Source organism: Carlito syrichta, unplaced genomic scaffold, assembly GCF_000164805.1.
Source record: "Carlito syrichta isolate Samal-C Ts95f unplaced genomic scaffold, Tarsius_syrichta-2.0.1 Scaffold289426, whole genome shotgun sequence".
NCBI lineage: Eukaryota > Metazoa > Chordata > Mammalia > Primates > Tarsiidae > Carlito > Carlito syrichta.
Genome location: NW_007233522.1, coordinates 36,160 through 47,312, shown reverse-complemented (window position 1 = coordinate 47,312; position 11,153 = coordinate 36,160).

The window sequence follows — 11,153 nt, the reverse complement described above, 5'->3', positions numbered from 1 at the left end:
CCGGCTGATTTTTTGATTTATTGTAGAGATGAGGTCTCACTGCCCAGGCGGGTCTTGAACCCACGGGCTCAGGCAATCCACTCACCTCAGCCTCCCAAAAGCGCAGGATTACAGGCTGAGCCACCGAGCCCGGCTATTCTCTGGATTTCATGTTGGTTGATTTTCTTGTGACTTTGTTTCTCTGCAGGATTTAAGAAAAGTTATTTATTTTCAGAAATGCTCTTTCTAGCTCTCTACATCTCTGAAGTCAATGTTAAACTTCTAATATCTTTTAGAAACACATTTTAATTTAATCATAAAATATCTGAGAAAAATACCTGGGAAAACACAATTCAAAAACTCACATGAGAATAATAGATGTTTAATTGTTGCAGGAAAATTGTGAGAAAACAGAGAGACAATGACCAAGGCTATCTTAGGAAGTATCGGTTTATTAGCATCGGCACGACTCAGTGGGCTAATGCTCCAATGCTGAGCAACTTGGAGAGAAAGGAGAGGGATTTTATCTGTTATTTTAGGTAAGGGTGGGGGTCGGGTTGTATGGCTATGCATTTTTCTTTGAAATGTGCAAATGTGTAGTACTTAACAAAACCAGATTTTCAAAGAACAAATTGTCTTCAGGATATACATAACATGCAGGGGTGGTAAACTGATAACTTCACAAAGAGAGGATTTGGGGTAAGATTGTGAATTGTTCACTATCTTGCATTTCCAGGAAAGCAGCCCCTGGCTATTTGGTTTTCTCAAGCAAAACATGTATAGCAGGTTTTTAGAGTTTGCAGATTGATCTCCAAAAAGGAATAATTTTAACTGTTTTTAGCCCCTCTCTGCCACATTCCCCCCTTTGATGCTTGACCCATAATGGGTTAAGAACATCATGTTCAATCTGGTGCATTAACGTTATGTGGGCCACAGTTTTTCGTTCAACAACTGTTTCCACAAACTTAGAAATGGAGCTCATAATTATTGGGGCTATGCAAGGGAGGAAAAGACAAGCTCCCATCAATAGGACTACAGATCCAATAATGTACTTAAATCCTTCCAGATCTGAGAACATGTTTTCAAACCAATTGCCAATTTTTATGCCTTGCCATTTTTGTACTGGGACATGGACAATCTTCTTAATATAAGAAAGAACAGAAATGCTAATGAGACCTTTTCCCAACATGTCCAATTAGTTAGTCCTATAGCAAATAAAGTCAATCCTATAGTTAAAAAAAAATGACAAAGAGTACAGCACTTGGCAAATACAAAGGTTGACAAAGCAAAACAATGACTTGTTAATAAGGTCCGCTGAATTTTTAAGCTGAATTCTCAAGCTTCTGTCGGAACTATTGGCAGAAGCTGGACCCAGCCTATATGAGTTTTTTGCCTGTCGCTGAACTCTACTTTCATAGCAGAGGCTTCTGTTTATCCCCCTTTGTGACTTCATAGAGGAGTTTGGCCATGATGGAGAAGTTAGGTATCCAAATTCTGTAGATCCTCGCAGCCCCCAAAACTTCCGGATTTGACACTGGGTAGTTGGGACTGGAATTGAACACACTGCCTGGTTTCTTAATGGGCCATTGCTGCAAACTAATTTTTGTTAGGTTATTATTATTATTAGCTGTTTGACTTTTCATTCTGAACTTTTGAGTGTACAGATTTAAATGCTTCCAGTTAGTTCCCTGGAGGGGTGAGACCTTTCAGGGAAGCCCAGAGGCTCCTGAGACTAGAAGTTGCCCACAATTTAACACTTTGGGTAATAGAATGTACTGGTATAGGAATAGGACCATTTAAAATACACATTTAGTAAGAATTATTTTGTTACTTAAATAGCAGCCTTAAGTACTGTACAAGCTTTACTGTCCATTGAGGCTGTTGCTCTGGTCTGGGAACAGGGTCTCTCTGTTCAGGCATATACTTTTCCATTCAGGAATGGTGTATCCAAGGCTTGATGTTTTCAGGCTTTTAATGCAGTAGATAAATGACAACTAGGATGCCTTAGGGTCCCTTTCTCTTTTCTTGCAGCTGTTGTCTGGGTCCTTCCTCTCTTCAATTTTTATCAGCACTTACTCCCTTGGGATGTCTGAGTTTTCCATGGTGCAGGAAGTTCCTAGGGAAGCAAGCTTATGAACTGTGATTATAATTTGTCCCAAATGGACAACATATTCCCTTATGAGCACCTATGTCTGTGGCCCCATTTCCTTCAGAGGCGTAGGAAAAGGCCTACTGTTAAACAATTTTAAAGTTACTTTAATGAATCCCATTTCAGGAACTGACTTGGATCCTGAGCGATGCAATATCAAATACCTATCTTCAGTTTACTTGTGTCTCCAAAGAATTCCTAGTGATTATTATTCTAAATCACAAGTTGAAAGACTGAACTGTCCTAGTCTGATGGAGTTTTCTTTGGATTTTCTGAGGGGTGGGGTAGGCTTCCACTTGGCTTGCAGTAGAATGAAATTTTTAAAATATTTGAATGCCTTCTAAAACCTGCCTATCGGAAATTTATCTATGTCTAGCCTGTGCTAGCTACCCTGCCACAATTATTTATTCTTTAGAGATTTTTTGATCCCATAATCAAATGGGATGCCGAAGGATGAAGGTCCACTTTCTGTAGCTTCTTCAGAGCTGACTGTGGGTAGTCCTGCCTAACCAGAGATCGAAAATCTCTCCCTGTCTTACTTGAGGCATCCAAATCTGTTTCAGCAGTGGCATTGTTCGCAGGCACTGACTGGAATCCTTGCGTGACCATTATGTGGGCATGAAATTACTGAATTCTGGCTTAATAAAAGGAATAAATGAGGGAAACACCTCCTTTAACTAGTGGAACAATTAAGTGAAGCTAGGCATACATTTTGACATTTTTAGGTGGCAGTTGGTTACCTTTTGTACAAAAGTTACAAGACCTAAAGTTATCAGCATAACTTAAATGATAAACTTTAATTTCGATTACTTTATTACAAGTAAGTGCTTTTAGAGTTTTTAGTATATTTCTGGACTATAGTGGCAGCCTGACAAATGGTTTTAGACTATAATTTGAATCAGGCACTTAAGTGAATTTTATATACAACTTGAAGAGAAATCTGAAAATCTTTGGAGACTTGCATCCAGAAAAGACTCTATTATGTCTAGATTGTTTATAGAATTTCTTTCATATATTTTTTCTATAAACTTTTCACATACCATTTTTGGCATGCTTATACCATTTTTTTGACATGTTTGAGTCTTCTATTTTTGTCCTATACTTTTTTTTTACTTTCAGATAACTATTTACTCCATTATAGGACAGAAATTTACCATACAAGATTTTTTCTTAGATAAAATTGTTTTTTTACCATCCTTTTTTTTCTTACTAAAATATTTGTACACCAACAATCTTTTTATATTTTTCCTTTGCTTTTTGATTCCCTTTTTATCTCTTTATAGATAGCCTTTTACAGTTATAATTTGAATTAACCTTTTGGTAGCTTCTGATTAGAGGTTTGGTGAATCATTTAACTCTTGGAACACCTTTAACTACCACTAGAGAGCAGGTGTCAGGAGAAAGAGGTTCAGTATGAGCACAAAGGCTAAAAAGTTAGCATTAGTATTAATTATGAAATTAATTTGGACCCCAGTCACATCAATACAGACCCAAGGGTTCTCTGTGGGGTGATGGCAAACAGAGTGCTGGGCTGGGCTGTGCCCCTCCCGGACCCCTTTAGTCAATGGCCATCATCACTGAGCTAGGTGTCCACCTCCCCCTCCAGGAGAGGCCACACTGGCTCTTTCAGTGGCCTTTTAGTCCGTATGTTGGACAAGGTCTGGGGTCTTAGGCCATTGAGAACAATCAGACTTCAAGTGTCCAGATTGACCACATTCATAGCAACCCCCTTAACAGGTTTATTCTTACCAGATCTCTTTTGGGTGACTGGAGCTTTGCCATTAGTGGCAACTGCCAAGAGGTTTGTCTATTTTTCATCTCACTGGTGCTCATCCTGGAGTCCTTCTCTTTTTCTTGTTCTTTTTTTAAATATTTTTTATTATGGTTTTATAGGGTACAGTTAAGGGTTAGGTATACAATTACGTTTCATTCAGGCACCCTGTTGATAAGAGGTATTTCCCCGTCCTCAGACAGATATTTGCTACTGTTAATCCCATCTCCCTCACCCCCATAGTTTCCCAGTACCGTCAGTCATTTTCTTATAGTATTACATCGGATGTTCAAGGTCCATTATATGAGTGAGAACATGTGATACTCAGATCTTTGTTTCTGTGAGAGGTCACTCAGTATTATAGACTCTAGTTCCATCCAGGTTGCTGCGAAATTCATGATTTTGTTCTTTTTTATGGCTGCGTAGTATTCCATTGTGTATATGTACCACATTTTTTAAATCCAGTCTTGTGTCAGTTGCTAAGAACTTCAGACATTTTCTGCAAGTGGGTGTCTGGTATTCATAGTCCTGAGTTAAGCCTCTGGAGTTGAATATTCAATATACCATAGGATATAATTTTGTTTGCAAAGTAATGCAATACTTTTTTTAAATGCCTTTACATACAGAACTTTTGACCATTTTCCTTCATGTCTACAAAGTGAATTTAATTACCAGATGGTATTAAAGCAAAGTCCTGTTTTTTTCCCCAAACCTTATTATCTGCTAACTTGTAGTGAGTTCAAATTTGATTTTAATACTGCACTATTTTGAAAAATTTTAAACCACTTAATTTTAATTTGTTTCAATTATTTAAAATCTGTCCCATTGGGGTGTCTGAGGGTACAGATTATTACACATTTTCTTGCTCACATTTCTTGAAAACCAGAATTTGTTTTTGCAATTTATTCTTCAAAGGAGAATTCTAAAACAAATAAATAAATAATTAAACCCATAAACAGCAATGCCAGGTATCCCTGGGACCCTGGTGGCTTCTTGCAAGCTGAGAGTCCCCAGCTCTCCCTGAAGTTTTTTTTCTGCTCCAGGACTTTCCAGTGATGCCTACAAAACCCTTTTAATGTGAACAGACCACGTAGATGTAAAATGATCTGTTCCTATTTATTTCTAATTATGAACAGACAAAACTGTCAAAAACCCTAGTGAGTTACTAAATAGTAGTCTTTGTTGTAAGATGTGGACAATCAAGTGAGGGTGATCAGGTCTCACTCTCTGTACCACAGAGTGTGCCTAGTATTTTACCTGTCCCTTAGGAGAAGTACTGAGCTTAGCAAGGTGACTTAATCAGGTGAGAAAGGACAGTTTCCTTGCCTTATTATGTCCTAAAAAGTATTCAGCATTTAAAGCTTTACCAGTCTTGTAAGAAGTGTGCTACTCAGGCATAGCCAAAAACAAACAACAACAACAACAAAAAACAAGCAGTGGTGTTATCTTGCACTACATTTTAAAGTAGGGACTTAGCATACATTACAGGCCTCTAAAGAGATTTCCCAACAGTTTTACAGGGACAAGCAGTTGATTATGATCTTAGGCAAAGCCTAAACCTTTAGAAACAGACGTAGTTTCAATTAACCTGGCTTCTAGCATTTGAAAACAAGAACTGTCTATTCGATCCCTTAGTTGCCAGAGAAAGATTACAAAATTATTTCCTCCAAAGTTAGCGTCAACTTGCTCTAAGTTAACAAAAGACTAGGTAGCATATAAGAGGGATTTCTATGTTTCTTTACAAGTGGATTAGAATGAACTCCTTCAGAATTCATAAGGGAGAACACAGGTTAAGAAAGGGAAAGGGTGTGCTCCTGGGAAGAAATCAAGATAACCAGTAGCATTTTACATGCGCAGCAGGCAACTTTTGCACATCCTTGACAACAAAAGACAGGAATTTTTAACAGTGTCAATGGGTTGGCAGAAACACTACACAAATAAGGGAAGACAGCAACATTTAGGAAAACATAAAATGGCATAAAGAAACATGCGCCAATCAAGTTTTAAAATATGACATGTCCCATTAAACAAAGCATAATAACCCAACCTGTTTTTAGCAGATTCAAAGATGACAGACACACACAAATAAGAGAAAGAGGGGTATGGGATACATCTGTTTTGTTCTCCTCCAGCCATACTCCTTGCAGAGATATTTCAGGCACCTCTTAACAATTGGCAGGTTGGTACAAACCCTAAACCCAGACCAATTCACAAACTTACCCCAAATCCTCCTTGTGAAGTTATTGGTTTACAATCCCTGCTTGTCACATATACCCTGGAGACAGTTTGTTCTTTGAAAATCTGGTTTTGCTAAATATCACCTTGAAAATTCCAAAGAACAATGTATAGTCCTACAACCCGACCCCCTCCCTTACCTAAACTAACATATAAAACCCCTCTCCTCTTTCACCAGGTTGCTCAGTCTTGGAGCATTAGCCCCTTGAGTCATGCCAGTGCTAATAAACTGCTACTTCCTAACATTTCTTGATGCACTGGCTAGGAAAGGGTGAGTTCGGAGATGGTGTGTTCTACCTCCTTTGCCATTGGGGTACGACGTCCGGGGCGCTGGGAGAGGCAATCTTGCCTGGTGCGCAACAGACCTTTTGATCCATAGGGGAGGCTCCTCCCAGCGCACTGAGGCTCAGATCCCAGTAACATAGTAACTCAAAAAGAAGTGAGGAACTGACCTGAGGAGGACCACCCAACGGAAAGGGTAAGAAGGACCACCTGACAGAAAGGGAAAGAACAAGGATCTTTGCATAAACTTGCCAGTAGATGGCAGAAGGGGAGCTTGATCACCTCCCGAAGTCCGTTAGTAGTCTCCAGCCTGAAGGAAAGGATTGAAAGGCAGTGAAAGGAAACAATGCCTAGAGATGAACCTGTTGACTCCTAGGATTAGGGTGAAAGGTTGAAGAATGTGCTGTGTAATTGCATGTGAATGAGACAGGCAGCAGAAGCAGCGCTCTGAATAGGGTTCGTCCAGTCTGGGGGTTTGTACCAACCTGCCAATTGCTAAGAGGTTCCTAAGAGTACAGCTAGAGGAGGACGAAACAGATGTTTCTCATATCCCTCATTCCCTTATTTGTGTGTCTGCCATCTTTGAATTTGATTTAAAAAAAAAGCTGACTGAGTTATTATGTTTTGTTTAATGGGACATGTCATATTTTTAAAACTTGACATGTTGCTGTCTCTCTTTATTTGTGTAGTGTTTCTCCCAAACCATTGACACTGCTAAAATTCCTGTCTTTTGTTGTCAAGAATGTGCAAAAATTGCCGGCCATGTGTGTGAAATGCTACCGATTGAAATCTTTCCTGGGACCACAACCTCTCCCTTCCTTAGCCTGCGTTCTCCTTCATGGATTCTGAAGAAGTTCATTCTAATCCATCTATTTAAAAAGTATAGAAATCTCTCTTATTTCCTACTTAGTCTTTTGTTAACTCAGTGCAAGTTGACGCTAACCTTGGAGGAAATAATTTTGTAATCTTTCTCTGGCAACTAAGGGACTGAATAGACAGTTCTTGTTTTCAAATGCTAGAAGCCAGGTTAGTTGAAAGTGAGTCTGTTTCTAAAGGTTTAGGCTTTGCCTAAGATCATAATCAACTGCTTGTCCTTATAAAACTTTTGGGAAATCTCTTAGAGGCCTGGAATGTATGCTAAGTCCCTACCTTAAAATGTAGTGCTAGATAACACCATTTTTGTTTTGTTTTGGGTTTTTTTATTTTTTTGAATATGCCTGACTAGCACACCTCTTACAAGACTGGTAAAGCTTTAAATGCTGAATACTTTCCAGAGCATAATAAGGCATGGGAACTGGCCATTCCCACCTGATTAAGTCACCTTGCTGAGCTCAGTACTTCTCCTGCAGGACAGGTGAACTAGAAGGCAAATCTGTGGTGCACAGAGTGAGACCTGATCACTCTCAACTAATTGTCCAAGCTTCACAACTAAGACCTAATTTACTAATGTATAAAAACATTTTGTTCGAGACCCACCTGGGCAACTTGGCGAGACCTCATCTCTACAATAAAATTTAAAAAATTAGCCGGGTGTGGTAGCACGTGCCTGTAGTTCCAGCTACTTGGAAGGCTGAGTCAGAAGGATTGCCAGAGTCCAGCAGGTCGAGGCTGCGGTGGCCGGGAGTGACCACTGCACTCCAGTCTGGGTGACAGAGTGAGACTCCAACTGAAAAAAAAAAAACAAAACATTTAAACAAATTTGCCTATTCATAATTAGAAATAATTAGAAACAGATCAATTCACATCTCCATGGTTTGTTCACTCTAAAAGGGTTTTGTACCAGGCCATTTTGTAGAAATCATTGGAAAGCCCCAAAGCAGAGAAAAGCTTCAGGGAGGCCTGGGGACACACAGCTTGGAAGAAGACATCAGGGTCCAAGGGATACCTGACTGCTGGAGTCCAGCTCCAGGAGAGAGTCAGGGCTTGAGATGGGGAATTGGGAAGCGGCAAATAAGAAAAGACGAAAACGACAGGAATCCTCTTCCTGGGGAGAGCTCAAGACTCTGCCAATTTTTATTTACTTTTCACAAGCTTATATAGGCTTTTCACTCAGCCCTGTACCCACAAATGTATCTTATGTTGCTAACTAAACACCCACGTACATCCTTTTTGCACTCACAATAAGGTTGACCTTTAACAATTTCAGCCACAGATGGTGTTTTTCTTAAGTCAAACATTTATGAACATCCTGGTTTTCTTCCTAACATTCTCATAACTATTTCCTATTATAGGTCTATAATATCCTTACCCTATAAAGCTAAACCTTAACCCTAAGTCTTATTTAACTTACTTACTACTATATATTTATATTAATCTTATTTCTATCCTTATGTCTCTATATTTTCTTTACTATCACTTATACAATTATATATCTCTTATCTTACTAGTTTATCTTATCTTACTATCTAATTGTTAATATTCTAAATTCTATCATCATTAAACTACTTATTTAATCCTAAAATATTTTGACCTATTTTTTATCTCAAACGGTTGTTTTCCACCAGCTCTTAGCTGGGGTCTGTTGCTTACGAGGAAGTGGCCGACTCGTACTTCTTGGCCTCCTGCTGTTACTGAAAAACATCCTTACACACCCTAAGGGGCACCCTTTCTGCTACAATCTCACCTCCATTATGCCTATGTATAATTTTTGCTGTCAAATGCCATCATCCATCTGCGCATCTATTATCTCAATTAAAGAGGGAACATTCTCAAGCCTATGCACGCAATCCTTCAAAGTTAGGGAAGGTCCGTCAACAGGATCCATGGGGCTTTGACTCCATCATGGCCGCATTTTACTGGGGCCTTGTTCTCAACTGGCGTTTTTTCCTGTTTTCAGGTCCCTTTTACCTTACTTTTACTAGTGATTGTGGCTCCCGACACCTGACATTGCTGTTTATGACTTTATTTATTTATTTATTTTAAAATTCTCCTTTGAGGAATAAATTGCAAATGTTCAAAGGCAAATTCTGGGTTTTCAAGAAACATGAATAAGAAAATGTTTAGTTATCTGCACTCTCAGACACCCCAATAGGACAGATTTTAAATAATTGGGGAAAACTAGAATTTTGTAGTTAAAAAAAAATTAGTGCATTATAAAGTCAAATTTGGACTCACTACAAATTAGCAGATAATAAGGTTTGAAAAGAAACAAACTTTGCTTTAATACCATTTGGCAATTAAATTCACTTTGTAGATATAAATGAAAATCATCAAAAATTCCATATATGAAGATATTTTTAAAACTTATTTCACTACTTTGCAAACAAAATTGTATTCTATAGGATATTAAATGCCCAATTCCAGAGGCTTGACTCAGGACTCTGAATACCCAACTCCCAATTATAGAAAACTTCTGACGTTCTTAGCAACTGAGACATTAAGGAAAAAAGAGAAGAACCCCAGAATGAGCACCAGCTAGATGAAAAGTAAACAAACCTATTTGCAGTTGCCACTAATGACAAGGCTCCAGCCACCCAAGAGACCTGGAAAGAATAGACCTGCTAAGGAGGATGGTATCAGTTGCTATGAATGTGGTCAATCTGGGCACTTGAAGCCCAATTGTTCCTGATGACCTAAGCTCCCAGGACCTTGTCCAACATGCTGACTAAAAGGCCACTGAAAGAGCCAGTGTAGCCTCTCCTGAAAGGGGATGGGGAGATCACCTAGCTTGGTGATGGTGGCCATTGACTGAAGGGATCTGGGGGCTACAGCCCAGCCCAGAGCTCTGTTTGCCATCGCCCCAGAGAATCCTTGGGTCTGTATTGATGTGACTGGGGTCCAAATTAATTTCTTAATTAATATTGAGGCTAAATTTTTAGCCCCTGTGCTCATACTGAACCTCTTTCTACTGACACCTGTTCTCTAATGGGAGTTAAAGGTGTTCCAAAAGTTAAATGATTCATCTAACCCCTGATCAAAAGCTACTAAAAGGTTAATTCACATTATAACTGTAAAAGATTATCTATAAAAAGGTTTAAAAAAAAAAGAAAGAAAAAGGCAAAGAAAACATATAAAAAGGTTGTTGTTGTACAAATGTGGTTTTGGTAAGGAAATATATATATAATTTTATCTAAAAAAGTTACTATAAAAATAAAGAAGTATAAGACAAACATAGAAGGTTCAAACATGTCAAAAAGTGGTATAAACATGTCAAAGATGGCATGTGGAAGGTTTATGAAAAACATGTATAGGAAAAATCCTATAAACACTCTAGACATAATAAAGTCTTTTCTGGGTACAAGTCTCCAAACATTTTTGGATTTCTTTCAAATTCTATATAAGATTCATTAGAGTGCCTGGTTCAAATTGTAGTCTAGAATATTCTATCAGGCTACCACTATAGTCCAGAAATACATTAAAAACTCCAAATGCTGATACTTATAATAAAACCACAGAAATTTTGTCATTAAGTTATACTGGTAACCTTAGGCCTTGTAGCTTTTGTACAAAAAGGTGATCAGTCACCCCTAAAATTGTCAAAATGTATACCTCGCTTTGCTTAATTAGAGTTCTACTTCTTAAAGAAGAAGGGGTTTCCCTCATTTATTCCTTTTATTCAGCCAGAATTCAGCAATTTCATGCCCACACAACGGTATTGCAAGAATTCCAGCAAAAGCCTGTAAACAATGCCACTGCTGAAACAGATCTGGATGCCTCAACTCAGACAGGGAGAGATTTTCCATCTCTGGCTAGGCAGGACTATGCCTACTGTCAGCTCTGAAGAAGCTACAGAAAATA